Source organism: Lissotriton helveticus, chromosome 3_1 (genome assembly GCF_964261635.1).
Source record: "Lissotriton helveticus chromosome 3_1, aLisHel1.1, whole genome shotgun sequence".
NCBI lineage: Eukaryota > Metazoa > Chordata > Amphibia > Caudata > Salamandridae > Lissotriton > Lissotriton helveticus.
In genome coordinates this window covers 2,061,435,853-2,061,453,323 of record NC_136061.1, presented here as the reverse complement: position 1 = coordinate 2,061,453,323, position 17,471 = coordinate 2,061,435,853, and positions in this window count along the sequence as shown.

The following is a 17,471-nucleotide window of genomic DNA, read 5'->3' as shown; positions in this document are numbered from 1 at the left end:
GTGAAGAAATGTTACATAGGACAATCTATTTAAATGGACTAATGACATATATTGTTGATGAAATTAGGTATTTGATCAAAGAAGCAGCCAGATGTGTAAATGAAGCCCATGATAAATTAGAAAATTAGATGATGATTGTAAAGTTGATATCAGTAAGATGAAGCACGTGAGGAAGAATTATAAAATGGATTGAACACCTTGTCTGCGTCGAACGTTTAACTCCAGTGCTGAACGTTTGAAAAACGGGTGGGCACCGTCGGCCAACGGACGTTCGCAGCACTACCAAAGTAGTGCACGTGACGACCGTTGGCCGATGGCAGCAGCCAAGGGGTTAGCACATGATGAGATAAAATAATTGGGTTTGATAGTTTTGAGAGCCTACATTAAAGAGTTAATGGAAAAGTCAAGGGAATAGGGTGATTTGAAGAAATACAGTGATAGATGAACAAGGCGGCCAGCAAGTAAAAAGAAGGTGAACGAATCCAAGAGCAAGGTTAAAGTATCAGCTATTGATTCGGAGGTGGGATCAGGAATAATTCTGGAATTTTCATTTAGAGAAGAACATGGGGAAATCTAGTACATGTGCCATGGACGTGAGTTGATCTGTATGCTTTTACTACAAATTTTGCAAAAATGGGAGAGGAGCCAGAGAGGTGGTACAAGGAAGTTTGAGGATTGACAACAGCTTCACAGATATTGTGGACTGATTTAAATTAATTATTTATGATTGTGCTCCCTAGTGCTTTGTGGTCCGAATGTAAGGCTGCTATTGTATGGCCAACTTAAGAGACAGCTAGATTTTGCCCTAGTAATGCTCCTTCAGAGGGGGTAGGTAATAAATACAGACAGGTGATTGAACATTCAAAAAAGAAGGTGTAAGAAAAGAATATTAACTGGACAAAGATTTTGAGAACTTCACAAGAACTAATGGAGTCAGTGCATACTTAATATGGGAGGCTGATGCAGATCTATAAGAAGGCACAGTGGAGTTGATAATCCAAGAAAGATTGTGTTAGTGGTTTCATTCTGTTTTAGTTGTGGGTTTTCATCCTATTGAAAAATGTGAAATGTGCTGGTAAACAAAGACTATGGATGTTATCTTGAAACTGGTAAACTACAGTAGTTATTGATTTGATGCAAAGCAAAGAGGATCAAGGAAAAGCTGAGGGTTGTTCAAACAATACAAATTAAGAAGAATGCCTGAAGTAACTTAATGGGTTCAGATATGGCATATTTCCAATCTAGAAATTCTGGAGTGCATCAAATGATTCTGAAGTAAAACATGAGAATGGAAAATAGGCAAATGCAAATAAAAGGTGGTGGAAAAGTGATGTAGGGGTGGGGAACAAGATGGCGGGTTGAAGACGCCACGGAGGTGCAGCTCTGACGGAGGCTCCCTGCTCCCTGCTCTTCTGAGGAAACTATACAGAAAAACTACGAGGAAAATGAGAGGATTGTTCTACTTACAAACAATGCTATAGCCTAAAAAACAAGCATTGGAAATGCAATAGGTCTCGCATTAGAAAAGTTTGAGTTATTGGTCTTGTAAATGTAATAATTTTTTATTTTAAGTTTATGTTTTATAATTTCAAATGTATTCATTTTGTTATTATAAATGGGAATTTTGTTAGAAATTGCAAATGTGACACCTATAGCATTATTAAATGTACATGTTTAGTATTTCCTTGACGTCCATGTATTGATATGACAAATTGTAATGTAGTTATAACTTTCGCAAATGTGACACCTAGAGCATTTGTAATGCAACATATGTTGTATTTATGTGACTTAGATGTATTGATATTACAATTAACAATGGCTTTTAATTTTTGTTAAATAATACTTAAATAAAAGTGATTGTAATTTATAATGGCAATACCTTAAACTTTTGTAAATAACGTTTGTGAAGATTATGTTCAGTGTATTTTATTGTGACGAAAATCCAAGAACAGAAGTGAAACATTAACATCTTTTTGTGACATTTGTAATAAAGCTTGAACCATTGAGAGAACATATTTGAACCAGTTGTTGTTGAATGGTTGTGCAGATTGATGCTGTGGTGGTGCTGAGTGGTGCTGCGGTGGTGCTGAGTGGTGCTGTGGTGGTGCTGAGTGATACTGGGATGGTGCTGAGTGATGCTGGGGTGGTGCTGAGTGATGCTGTTGTGGTGCTGAGTGGTGTTGTGATGGTGCTGAGTGGTGCTGTGGTGGTGCTGAATGGTGCTGTGGTGGTGCTGAGTGGTGCTGTGGTGGTGCTGAGTGATGCGGGGGTGGTGCTGAGTGATGCTGTGGTGGTGCTGAGTGATGTTGTGCTGCTGAGTGATAATGTGGTGGTGCTGAGTGATAATGTGGTGGTGCTGAGTATTAATGTGGTGGTGCCGAGTGGTGCTGTGGTGGTGCTGAGTGATAATGTGGGGGTGCTGAGTGATCATGTGGTGGTGCTGAGTGATAATGTGGTGGTGCTGAGTGATGCTGGGGTAGCGCTGAGTGATGATGTGGTGGTGTTGAGTGATAATGTGGTGGTGCTGCATGGTGCTGTGGTTGTGCTGAGTGATAATGTGGTGGTGCTGAGTGATAATGTGGTGGTGTTAAGTGATGCTGGGTTAGCGCTGAGTGATGATGTGGTGTTGCAGAGGGCAGAAAGGCACAACAAGTGCAAATTTCTTTTAAAACCATCCCTATTTATAAGTTTTCCCTGGCACCCTTGGCTGTGTGTGTGCGCGCAGTGCCGGTGTGTGTGCACAGTGCCGGTGTGTGTGCACAGTGCCGGTGTGTGTGTTAAGTGCCGGTGTGTGTGTGTTAAGTGCCGGTGTGTGTGTGAAGTGCCTGTGTGTGTGAGATGCATCTGTGTGTGTGAGCAGTGTCTGTGTGTGTGTGAACAGTGCCTGTGTGTGAACAGTGCTTGTGTGTGAACAGTGCCTGTGTGTGTGAGCAGCCTGTGTGTCTGAGAGCATTGTGTGTGTGACAGTAACTTGTGTGTGTGATGGCAGTGTGTGTCAATGCAACGGGGCTCATGTTATCGACCTCAGAAGCATGAAAAGTGTGTGTCTTGGAACGTCGAGGGCAGCTCGTGTTACAAGCTTGCTTTGAAGACGGTCATGCAGTGCTGGGAGTGGAGCAGATTGTCCTGTTTATGACCTGCAGAGCGCATGTGAAGTGGGCGCAGATGAAGTGACTGGGAGTGAGGGGGGTGCAGCCTGGTGTGCTGAAGCCTGGCAGCAGAGGCGGCGCGCGCCAGCAGAGGCGGCGTGCGCACACAAAGTGGCTAAGTGGCTGGTGGCAAATGGACGCACATCAGAGGAGCCGCGAAAGTAGCATGCAAGCAGAGGGCTTTTGTTATTTATTTCCTCCCATCTGCACTAGTGCTGGTGCTCAAATGACCAAAGGCCAAGAAATTATGTTGGGTTACAGTACAGTTCAGTTCATGAATGTGCAATTTGTTGTTTGCTGATAGCTGGATTAATAAAGCTAAAAAAACATTAAACTTGACATACAGATAATGTGTAAATAGGTATGCGCGTTTGGACATGTTTCACATGTCTCCCTTTTGAAGAGACATAATAACTGCAGGGAAAATAACTCGTTTTACACTTTACTGGTGTGCTCCTGCATTGTGCTTAACGTTTTAAAGAATTTGCATTTTAAGATACTTGGGTTTCCGTGCATTGCTACTTATTTGTTGCTTGATGAAGACGAACTGAGAGGTCAAGTCAGAGCAGGACGCAAGTATACAAAACAAAGCCTTACCTGGCCTAGCCTGCATGACACTGCTCTCTCCAGCCAAAGCACATACAGACCCGGAAAAGTGGTCACATTAGCATATGTATAGCTAATTAGCGACAGCTTCCATCCCCCAAAGCCCCCAGCCCCTCTGATGCTCCATGCACCTCACCCAGGAACAGGTAGTTTAAAAGCAGCTAGTGCTTGCAATGAGCCGCGCAATGTGAGCTTCCCAGAGAAGTCTGGCAGGTGTATGTGGTGAGGAAATGGGGGATTGCTTATAGACTGGCCATTCCTTGATATAGGGTCACACATTTTGAAATACGAGTTACAAATATTTTATAACAACATAGAATAATATAAAAAATGTGACAAACTCGCACGAAGTGTATAAAAATATAGAATGCGTCTGTGAGTATTTTCCGGCCTCACAATGAACCTTGACCTTTAATTACATACTGTTTTTCAGCGGGGATCCTAAAAAGTAATTTAATTCATGAAGGTGAAAAATCAAAAAAAAATAAAAAAACAAGTGTTAGAAATGAAGTGTGATAGTATGACATCCTATTAATCTAAAGATTATTGTCAGCTGAGGAAACATGAGATTAAAACAATTACCAGAGCATAGGGAGGATGAGGAAGACGGGGCAGACTGAGGCAGCTGGAGAATGAGGGAACGTGAGAGAGTGGTCACATGACAATGTGCTTGTGACTTCTATCACCGTACACAGAGATGTTGCGAGGCTGGTCGCCTGTTTGCTGTTTAATTAAAGCACGGCGAGAAGAGGCCCGCATTGTGCTGTCCAGTGGTAGCAGAGTCCATACCATGGTGAAAGTAACAAGTTTAAAAACAAGCATTGGCAATATAATACAAGAACATCTCCGAAAGAAAATAAAACGCTTTCCATGGAGGACAGGAACGGCGGGCATCAATAGTTGTGGGTGAATCAGGCTGGTGGCCTGAGAAGCGTCCGTGAAGCAGGGGGTGGGGAGCCGAACCCTTTGATGTAGCTCACGGCCGTGAAAAAAAGCAATTAGGAGGAGGAGAAGTGAGGCCAGCGCGCACTGCGCACGCTGGGGAAGCCTGTGGGAGGGAGGCTGATGGCTTTGATGTGGGGAAATGCGCGTGCTTGTGTCCACGTGCACTGCATGAAATCGCCAGTTTGGTTAAGCCCCTACATATCTCGCCAGCAATGCGCAAGCGCATCAGCAGGCGAGACCAAAAAAGGAAACGAGAGCAAAAAATAATATCAACAGAATCATCTACCTCGCTTTGTTGGACTCTGCTGGATGCTGCGTTTCTTTCAAGGATGACGCGGGTGGCTGTTGCTGGCTGCTTGACTCCCGATTCCACAGCTGTTCAGCGGATCGTGGCTCGGTTGGTCTGGCCTTGTGTTCCTGGAGGTTCTGACTGCTCTGACTGCTCCCGCGAAGCCGGTGGTGCGGGTTGGCTCGGCAGTCGCTGACATGGCACCAAAGTATGTCCCCAGGTCTACCAGCATTGGAAGGGGTGCTGCCACTGAGACCTTGGTTGCCGTCGAAGGAGGAGACATCATTGCAGGAACGGCGGTGGCGGCGACCAACTCCTTGCCGGTTGCAACCTCCGAGAAAACCGAGTCACAGTCGGGTAAGCAAATAATCCGCGCCCGCTATTTGTTGTTTCTGAAAAGGCCACATGTGCTAAGGTCAATATTGGGAATAAAACGACTACTGGAAACAAAGTTGCTCCCAGCAATAATCTTTGCAACAGTGTGGCAGTTCCCTCTGACTCGGCCGTAACCTGCAGTATTGTTAATACTGCTAAACCGGCTCAGCCTAGTGGAGCTTACTGTGACTCGGACTCTGCCTCAACACACAAGATGCTCTCCATAACAGATAGAGCAAATGTGGATCATGAAGCTAACTTGAGGGGACTTGAGAATACTGAGAATACCGGGGATGGGACTGGGGGAGAGACTGCCAGTGGCCCCGGAGCAGCTGAGAGCGTAATACCAGCTGAGACTGCCAAATCAGCACTCGAATGTTCACAGGGGATAGATCGAGCAGAGATCATTAAAGGCTTAGATCTAGGGACCAACATTGTGACTTCTCTTGCTGGCCCTGGTGCAGATAAACCTGCAGTAAGTGCAGTGGCTGAAAAGGTATCGGAGGATACGGTGGACACAGTCATTATTATCACTGAAAGGGTAGAGGAATGCTCCAATGACGATTATGAGGAGCTTATAGAAGAAGAGGATTGTAGCAATTCCCCCCTAGACGCAGTCAAGCTCTCAGGAAGCAAAAAGGGGAAGACCAAAGCGAAAAATAAACTAAAGAAAGGGAAGAACTCCAATGTTTGTAATCTTTACCTCAACCTCGAATCTACAAGGGAAGCTTATCAGTAATGAGAGCCCTCTTCCAAAATGGATTCAGGCAAAGGGGGGGTTAAGAGCATGGCAATGCGTCTATCAGGCACTAGCCCAACAGAGGGCGATCATCCGAGAGACTGCTCCTTACCTGCCGGCCGTACCATATCTCCACCCGTCCCGCCTGCAGCACCTATAATACAAGCAGTTCTAAAACCAACTTTATTAGATGAGGCCAAATCTCTTTCGGAGCTTAGCAGTACTACAGCAGTATCTGGATTAGATTCTGCTTCAGTGGCTACCCCGCCTATAACTTTACCTACAGCACACACCACGGATATGCCGGCTCTAACAACCTCAGAAGACCCAGAGGTCAGCCTCTACCCTCTCAATTTGATCCTAAAGACTTTAACGGATCATCGACAGGAAGCACAACAACACTTCCTGCAGCTGAGGGAGGATAATAGTAAAATGCAAAATTCCCTACAGGAGATGACTAGCAAGCTTGGGGGAATTGCACAAGACATCGAGGAATTGCAGCAAAGGGTGGTGGGCGTCGAATAAGCATCCGCCCGTACCGAGATCCTCACCAATCAACATGATGCACAGATTGTGAATCTTCAGAACAAGCTGGAAGACATGGAGAATCGTCAAAGGAGGCAAACTCTTAGACTATTTGGTATATCAGAAGGATCAGAAGGTTCAGATCCGAGGGCATATGTTGTTAAACTGTTTCAAAGGGCTTATCCTGATCTGTCAGACTGGGACTGGGACTCGCAACTCCAAAGAGTCCATAGACTAGCCCTAATTCAAAGAAATAGAGAGAGTAAATTTCCCTGTACCCTTTTGATTTATTTTGGGAATTTTCTCCTGAGACAGGCAGTATCACTTAAAGCTAGCCCTAACTCCCCTGTCACAATAGAGAATGTTACCTTTTTTGTTCGATCTGATTTAAGCAAAGCCACGAAGGAAAAACGATAGAAGCTACGCCAGCTTATAGATCCTTTCAAATCTCTGGGGGGACAGGTGTTCCTCCAGGAACCAGCTCAACTTAAAGTAATTAAGGGTGGCCACACTTATTTTTTTACAGATGATAGGGAAGCTGAGCTAGCACTCTCTAAATTTAGCTGAAGAACACTAATGTCGATCAAGCTTGGTCACTTACTTAAAAGGGGAATTAAAGGAGATGTCAGAATGTAGTATAAAGGGAACAGATACTCGGATTATAGCCTGTGAGTCTCTAACTAATGGGGATCTGCCCCGTAATATTGGTGAATTTTGGTTGTTTTCTTACTATCCTTTCTCTTTCAGTTTCTTCCCTTTCTTTAGTAGTTTTTTATTAGAATAAACTGTAATCTATCGAAATCATTAGAGAAACCCTTTCCTTTTCGCTTCTCTTTTTTCCTTTTTCTTTTTCCTCGTAACAGTATGGGATTGCAGGGGGCAGACTCCGATGCTGCCACTCTGCAAGGCTGCCCAAACAGCGGCAGCAGGACATGGAGGGGTGTTCCCCCCTAAGGGACAAGAGGGAGGGGGGCGGGATGGGTGGGTGCAGGGGTGGTTGGTTTTGTGAGGGGGTGAAAAATTTAAAAATAACAACACGAGAATGAGATTTGCTGAATGTGACAATAGGGGAACAATAATATTTGTGTTCAGAGCGAAATGGGGCAATATATTAATGCAATGTATCGGTTGAGATGCCTAGCCTGGAATGTTGCAGGCCTTAACAGCAGGAATAAGAGGCAATTAGTTCAAGAGGAGCTTAAAATGTACAACCCCCATTTAGTATTACTATCAGAGACCCATATCTGTTACATAGACAGGAAGCTACTCGGGCAACTGGGTTATGATGTAATAACCTGCTCAGCATTAAATGCTTCAATTAGAGGGGTTGCCATTCTGAAACAGAAGCAACTAAGATTGGAAGTTGTCAAAACTGCTCTGGATAAGGGGGGTAGATGGGCCATTTCTCAACTAGTTATGGAAAATTGTAAATATGTATTTTGTGTTATATATGGACCAAATACTGATGATCCTATTATTTTTGATCGGTTAAATATGGAATTGTTGGAATGGGAAGGAGAGCTATTAATTATGGGAGACTTTAATTGTATAATGAACTATGAGATGGATACTACCAGGCGAGGAGCTTTTCAACGGATGCGCAAGACAAGAGCTGCTATTCTAGAAATAGGGCACATACATAATATAACGGATGCCTGGTGAACTATATATCCTAACGTAGCGGGATACACCTACTACTCTGCACCTCATAAACTTTTCTCTAGAATAGCTTTGGCTTCGGTCTCGGATAGGATCTTAGATACCAGCACCATAGAGATATGCCCAAGGGTCACTTCAGACCACAATCCCATTCTCCTTGTCTTTAGTACTTCACAAAAAAAAACAGGGTCCAAGGCTATTTTCATTTCCCAGGTATCTACTATTCGACTCAGCATTTATCTTACAACTTAAAGAACACATCATAGAGTTTATTAAAATCAATCTTAACTCCACCTTATCTAACTTTGTCTGGGATGCCTGCAAGGGGATTTGTCCAACAGTTCGTCTGGAGACAGAATTCAGAATCTAGAAAAGAAGCTAAAGTTCTGGTAGCTAATATTCTGTCACTGGAAAATCAATTGGCAGATGCCTTGTGCCAAGGCTCCCAAATTACTGTTGAATTGGGATGTAAACTAGTGAATCTAAGGTCCGCTATGAAAAAAACCCTCAGAGAGAAAAGTAGCATTAAACTACATAAATACCAACTGTCTCAATATGAGAGTGGTGACAAAATCAGAAAAATTCTGGCATATAAAGTTGCTGAGGAAAAGGCTAACACATTAATCAAGACAATAAAGGGACCTACCAACATTATTTATAACCTTCCTGTACAGATAATGGAGCAATTCGTCAATTATTATAGAGCCCTGTATACTCCAGAAACTCATCCTACTATGAACAGCATACAAATCTATTTAGATACATGATAAAGAACAGAGAAATAGAAGGACCTGACCAACTGGTTAAGGACATTACTATGACAGAGCTCAGACTTGCAATTACCTCGCTACCATCGGGCAAGGCTGTGGGGGAGGACATGCTCCCAGTAGAACTTTATAAAATTTGTATTGACGAATGACTCCCCCTCTTCTGTCAGGTAATTAATACAATCGGCAATGGCGGAAAGGCTCCTAATTTGTGGAACACAGCAAACATAGTTTAAAAAAAAAACCTGCTAATGAGTGTGGGTCATACAGACCCAATTCACACGTTAATACGGATGCAAAAGTATTCACGAAAGTCCTTGCTACAAGACTGGCTTCTCTTATGCCAAAAGTAGTTAATCCACAACAGCATGGATTTGTTATGGGTAGGGACACAAACGCCCATGTAAACATGGCGATACCTATATTCGATGTAGCCGAGACTAATTCCACCCCACTCGGTATGGTATTGTTGGACGCCGAAAAGGATTTCGACCGAGTGGGGTGGGATTATCTCTGGGCCGTAATGACAACTTTTGGTTTTAAAGGCCAATATCTAAGATGGATACAGGCTCTATATGATCACCCTAACGCTAAAATCAGCTACGCTGGCATGACATCTTCTAATTTCACAATATCTAGGGGCACTCAGCAAGGGTGCCCTTTGGCACCCTTGCTGTTTGTACTCTCCATGGAACCATTTATAAATGCACTACAGACTCAATCCCGAATTGCTCCCTTTGATTTTGGCCTCCACTCCCTAAAAATTACAGTTTATGCTGACGATATTGCCATATACTCTGCAGATGTTGTAGAAGCTTTACACGGGATAACCAAGGAGGCCAACAGATTCGGGGCAATTTCCGGATATAAGCTAAATATAAACAAAACACAGATAATAGCGAATTATAAACCCCAGGCTCCAGTCCAATGGATATGTAGGGCAGCTTTATATCTGGGTGTCAAAATCTCATCTAATATAGGGGAAATAACTACACTCAATTATGAGGCTCTATTAACAGAGGTGTCTGTCACACTGAAAAAATGGCACACAGGCCCATTAAGTGTTGTAGGCCGGATTTATTTAATAAAAAAGAAAGTATTGCCAAAATGTCTTTATTTATTTAGATCAATTCCTTTACGTGTCCATAATTCTTTTTTTTTAAATTAGACGGGATCTTTAGTAGCTTTATTTGGGGGTACAAAACAGCACGCCGATCGATCGCCTTACTCAAGCTTCCATTCAATAAAGGCGGCCTTAACTTCCCCGATTTTAGACTATATTTCTTTGCAACTTTTTTTATCGCCTCCGTTGTTTATTTAATCCAAACACTAATTTAAACAATCAATACTACTTCTATCAATTTATGCTAGGGGCGGACTCAAATCACTTTCTAGCAAGAGTAAACAACCCTAACTACTTCCAAAGGGTAAAGTTTAAGACTGCTGGAGAGACCACCAGAATATGGTTTTCGATTTTGACTATATGTAAAACCTCTTTTTTTCATCCCAGACTACCCTTGTGGGGTAATCCGGGACTTCCTGGAATTTTTAATGATGGGGCGGAGAACTCATGGGCTAACTCTGGTATTAAAACTTATGGGGACCTTTATGGCACCAAGGGCTTTCTGGACTTTGTAACACTTTAACTTCTTTACAAAATGACTGAAAACATGCGGTTTAAATACATGCAGATTCGCGATTTTTTTATACGCAAGCTGAACATGAGGGAAATTTCCGATTCTGACATCTGGAATTGCCTCTACTCAGTAAAGACTAAATCATTAATCAGCGAGGGTTATAAATGCCTCAATTCTTACAAAGTGGAAGACTGCGTGAAACTCGCTATGAAATGGAGCACAAGATTGGGTACTAATATAACTCCTAATAAGATCTCTGCTTCACTTTGTAGTATTAATAATTTAGTACAGTCTTCTAGTTTAAGGCTCCAATTATACAAAACAATATGGGCTAGATGTAGGTAATAGGAAATTACCGATTCTAAAATACCGAATTTTACTGATTCGGTATTTTAGAATCAGTAACTTCTATGTAGATAAAAATTCGGTAAAAAATACCGAATCAGTAATTACAGAATCGGTATTTGCCATTGATTCCTATGGGCCTGGAGGCCCATAGCAATAAATGTCAATTACCGAATCGGTAATTACCGATTCGGTAAAATTCAGAAAAAGTCAAGGGTGGCAGGGTGTCACTTTGACACCCTGTTGCACCCCTGATTAGTGCTGGTGTGCCATGTGGCAGACATACATGCCCTAAGGGCATGTATGTCTGTCACATGGCACAGGTGTAAATGCACATTAATGCATTTACATAGGAATTCTTTATTTACCACCAACTAATAGTTGGTGGTAAATAACGAATTCGTAAAGGCCAGAAGCACTCTTTTAAGTGCCTTCTACATCTAATTTACCGATTCGGTAAATTCCGAATCGGTAAATGTTGAAACGGTATTTACCGAATCAACATTTACCGATTCGGAATTTACCGAATCGGTAAATAAGCTTCCTACATTGGAAAAGGCTTTTACCGGTCGGTAACGGCCGATTTTGGCCGTTACTGACCGGTAAACGCCTACCTACATCTGGCCCCATGTCTTTTATATTATACTTAGGCTATGGGGGTTTAGGTTTAAACCTATAATAACTGATAAAACCCCACTGAAAGAAAAATAGCCCTCACCGGTGAAAACATATAAACACTGAAAAAACACCTGCACAACCACAAACTAAATGCCAATCAAAGAAAGGAAAAAGAGAGTGAATGAGTCATTTTTTTCTTCCCGAAGGGGTCAATACAATGTAACTTTATTATACAAGCTAGCAGCAAGAAATACTAACATTATTCTGCTTGAGTTTTGTGGATGCCACTAAAATATTGTTTCTTCTTCCTTTTACTTTTTTCAGTTTTGTGGCCTTTTGTCTAAAGATGCAGGGTTTAGTTTCATGTTTTAGGTCTAGTTTAATTATTTTATAAACTGTACAGAATCAGGAAATATCAAACTCATATTTGATATTTTGGCTGCATTTGATTCTTTCACTGATAGGTAAAATGGCTGGTTTCATAAAAATCTTTGCTAATATGGGTCATCACATTTACCCACAGAGAATGGGTAAAAACCCTTAATACATCAGACCATAGTTTCTAGTGGGTCAGTATTGATAGTAGGTGAATTTCCAACACCTCAGACTTTAAACATTCAATGCAAGGTATAGTGACAAGTATATATATCACCAAACATCTGGGATAGTGGTGAAAACATGACACCACACTTTTGGAAAACATTAAACGCAGTGTCACTTGTAATGCTCTGTAAAAAAGGTTCTTTCCAAGTTCAACAAAGATTGGAGTGATATTGTTTGTATTTGCAGTGATTCAGCTACGTATATAAAAAAGTTGTGTGATCACCTGTCAAAACTGATACCCGAGTTGAAGTGATTCCCTGTAGGAGATCCTTCCGACTTGTTAGATAATATGCTGAAAGCATCTTTACAATCTTCAGAGGTAATGAGGGATTCTATTGACTTTTTAGTCCATTCTGGTGCACTGTTTTCTTATGCACAGGAACTAAAACGCAAATATTTATCATTTTGTGCTTTATGTGGCATCAAAGAAAGAATCATCCCAACTGTGTCTATTAGCTGATTGTTCTCAGCCCAAGGGGCTATGAATGCTGAGAGGGCATTTTCACAGAAGTTTACATGGGAAGGAAAGAGCGAGCACATGACCCAAAGGCTCACGGAAGAAGTATTGTATGGTGTACTACAATAAGATTAATTTGCAAAAATCTATTTGGACCTCACATACACTATAAGTACACTGTCTATATACCACGGGCCTCATTTATGAGGCCTTGCGTCAGTTTTGCGCTGCTGATGCGTCACTTTTTGTGACGCATCGGCGGCGTAAAACATGCGCCTTGTTGCGCCATATTTAAAAAGTGACGCATCTAGGTAGATGCGTCACTTTTTAAACCCCTGCGCTACATTATACCTGCGTCAGGTATAATGTATGCAGAGGGGGCGTTCACCCGCAAAAAGCCTTGTAATAGTGACGCAGTGAAATCTATGAGATTTCACTGCGTCACTTTTAGGACGCTGTTGCGTCAAAATCTTGCGCCTGCCTCACAGCAGGCGTAAGACTGACGCAAGCCCTTTCTTATGGGGCTTTCCCCATGTGAAAGGAAGCATTGCTGGAGTTGCGTCACTTTTGTGACACACTCCAGCAATGCGTCACTTTTGCGCCTACAGATACGTCAGAAATACTGACGTATCTGTAACTCCTTGCGACATGATGTGTCATATTATAAATATGACGCATCAATCATGTCGCACGGAGGGCGCAGTGAAAAGTGACGCATCGCTGTTTTCACGCAGCGATGCGTCACTTTTCATAAATGAGGCCCCATGTTCTTTCAGTGCAGAAAGCAAGCAATAATAAAAGCAAAACGTTCCATAAACACCGGAAACAACTTTTTCTGTTGCTTTTAGTGGCGCGAAAATGTGTAACCACTGATAACAACTGTTTTTTAAGATATTGAAAACAGTGAAAAAACCCCACCAGAATTTACCAAAAATAGAAACTGAAAACAGGAAAGCCTAATTATACTCCAGAAAGAATATCAAAATGGTCCCAAAACAGTATAACCAACGATCGGTCTAAATGCCCCAAGTGCGATTTAATTGCGGCTGATCTAGAACATATGCTCTTTCTATGTCCAATATTGTCCGAGTTTTGGTCTGAATTGGAAAACATGCTGAATCAAAAACTTGTTAAATGTTCTCCTTTTACTGCGACAATGGTACTATTAGGTATTCAACCGCTGAACAACTTGCATAAAGATTTAATAACTATCTTACTTTCGTGTGCTAGATGGACTATCACCAGGGCATGGATATCCCTGAAACCACCTCATATCACGGAATGGTGGTCTCTGGTGAAAGAAACTTACACTTTGGAGTCTGCACTAGCTAAAATAAGAGGAGTGCGATCATTGATGAAATTGGATAGAATTTGGGGAACTTTCTTTTAATCTCTGTTTAATATTTTTGACAATTCAGATGTTTAAGGAATGTATATCCTAAAATTTTCTTTTGTCTCTTTTGATTTATGCAAATGTAAGTATACTTGTAAAGCGCACTGCCGCCCCATCTCGGGGCATCCTGGCACTGTATACCGCTGTGGAACCCTTCCTGGCTTACCCTGTGAGATGCCCCCTTCTGGGCACCCCCAAGGGGAAGCCAGGTATCCCAGCACTGTTGGGGCCGTTGTGGAGATTAAGCAAGCTATTGCCCAGAGTTGCAGAGTGGGACCCATGATTAGAGTAGGCACCGAGGCGAGAATTATCGAGTCCGCGGACATTGAGCCCAAGACCCTGCCGCGTCGGGAATTGAACCCTGGCCCCGGGCCTGACCTCTGCTTCAGGGTCTGCCACTTCCAACCAGTGAGCCACACTACTCTACAATCCATTATCTTCGTCCAATCTGGCTAAAACTGTACATCTGTATGGATTTGTAATCATCTTATTTCTTGTCGCTATTTTTGTGTTTCCAATTTCTCTTTGTCAAAATCTATGATGTAAACATTATGAAATAATTTTTCGTGTTGTTAAAAAAAATATTTAACATTTTTAAAAAAAGGAAAAGTGATGTAGGTGAAAAATCCTGGACTGAATGCAAATGTTAAAACTTTGAAAATAAATACTTCTCATCACTTCTGTGGGCAATGTTGGCACTGGAAACTGGAATGTAGGCAAAATCCAGATCAAATCCAGAATGAGTTTGTTCCCTAGATGCAGAAAAATACATTGGCTAAGGTCCTGAGCCAATCGACTTGTTTGCCAGGTATGCATGATCAACACAGTTTTTGCATGACAAGACTTTCAGCCCCAGTGTTGCAGCAAAATATTTAAAAAAAAATCCATTTAGTGCATGGTACCAAATGATTATTCTCAGTTTTCTTTGGGAAGCAATTCACAATGACAGTGCCTGAAAAGGGAGAAGGATAAAGGAGGTAATGGAAGGAGAGCTGAAACTTTTCACACACTCACCCCCAGTCACAGATCTGGGTTGAATCCATGATTGTTCTTTAGTTCACTTTGCCAATCCAGTTCAGAGCCAGACATATGCAAATCAGTCTTGACCCTGTTCCTCCCGGGAACAGTCCAGCCTGAACTGCCAAGCCAGGTCTTCTCTGGCCCGTAAATAAGCATCCTAAGACTAGTTTTGGGGTAACACCCTCTCATTATCCAGGCTAGCTTGAATCCAGTGGCAAAGGGAGCAAGGGACCAACATCTGGGTATACCAATTTAGGGTGAACAAATCAAACACAAGGAGATGATGGACGGAGCGCTGAAACTTTTCAAACACTCACTCCCAATCACAGATCTGGGTTGACTCCATCATCGTTCTTTAACTCACTTTGCCACCCGAGTTTAGAACCAGCCATCTGCAAATCAGTCTTGAGGGAGGAGGATGGCCTACTTGGTCCCATACTACAGCTAGACCACAGTGCCCCATACATTTATGGTGTAGTCAATGGCCACCCCATGTCATTTCTGATTGATAGGGGGAGGCTACCTGTTCTTCAGTTTGTTCTTTGAATGTCCCAAGCTTACCACTCCCTTGATAAACAGTCCAAGATGTATGGATGAGCAATAAACAAATTGTTAATCAGGTTACAGCAAATTATCCAGTTAAAATAGGATAAATAGAAATAAACATCAGTTAATTTTGTGTGATTCAAGCATTGTGAATCTATTGGGCAGAGGCTTGCTTTGCAAAGTGGATTGTGTGATTTACTCCACGCCAGGTGGTTATGTGATTAAAAACAAGATGAGGAATCAATGTTCAAAATTAAATCAGAAGATTCGAGTATTGAGTTTTTTCCAGCTCTAACAAAAGATAACCTACCCTGGATTCACAACTCGTTGTCAAACAAAAGGTGTGGGATTTCCCTAGAAAATAAATAGGACTGATAAAGAATGCAGGGCCAGTTAAAGTAAGAATAAAACTTGTGCCATTTTCTCAAGAATTAAGCAATATCAACTTTCAAGAGAAGCAGACAAAGGAATGAAGCCTGTTATTGAGAAAATGATTGAGCAAGGAATCATTTGTGAAGTGCTTAGTATCCCTTGCACTTCTCCTGTGATGGGGATAAAGAAACCGAGTGGGAAATGGTGCATTGCAAAGGATCTTCAAAAGATTAATAAAATTGTTGTGTGATGTTGCCCTAAGTTTCCGAATCGAAGCGGTGACTTGTTCAAAATTCCTTCAAATGCAGGATGGTATACAGACATTGATTTATGCCAAGCAATTCCGCTGCATCTAGTGCATCTTTGTCTTTCAGTTTCAAAATAAAGTACTATTGTGGTATAGAATCCCACAAGGGTATACAGAAAATACTTCAATCTTTAGCCAAATTTTGAAGAAAGATCTGGAAAATGTGAAATTACCCTGTCATTTAGTGTTAGTACATTATACTGATGGTTTGTTGGTCACATCCAAAACAAAAGAGGACTGCAAACTTGATGCACTTGTTTTGCTGAATCATTTAGTTGACAGTGGTCATAAATGCTTGACACTAAAGATGCAGTATTGCAAAAAAAGAAGTCATTTATCTTGGTCACCATGTTGAGAAAGTTACAAGGAAGGTATTAAAAGAACGTGTTTGTGCAATTCTGATAATGAATCATCCTACCACCCACAGGGAGTTGAGGAAGTTCCTGAGAATTGTTCGTACTGCTATCAGTGGATTTCAAACCTTTCCTTGATGCCAAACCTTTAGTAAGGTTAACATACAGTGACATACAAGATCTGGTACTATTTGACAACGAGTGTTCATAGGCGTTCTAAATGTTGGGAGCATTTATGCACTTGCCCTTGTAATGCTTGACTGTAATTTGAAATTATATGTGTGCTGTCAGGAAAGGGTGGGTGTGCATTGCCTATTCTTATCCAGAGACATGGTGGAATGAACAGGCCAATGGCCTACCTTTCAGCTCTATTGGATCCAGTAACGGTAAGTAGTCCTGGTTGCTTGAAATCAGTTGCAGCTATTTGTACTGCCATTTAACATAGTGAAGGAATAGTGATGGGTCATACTGTACTTGTGTATGTTCTACATTCAATTTGTTTTTTAACAGATTAGAGAGGCAACAAACACTTTTATGTGCATTGACAATCAACACTATACATAACTCTTTGTTTTAAATGTAGTTATACCCTGTGCGGGGGCATGGATTCTCCTGGTCACATTTGTGGATTATTGATCTCCACTTCTTGTATGATATTGACACTACGAAACATATATATTTGGAGAGTTTATGGGAAACTTAACAAAGCCTTTCTGCATTGTTTGTTTCATTTGTGAGACCAGCCTGAATAGATGACCTCTTGAGC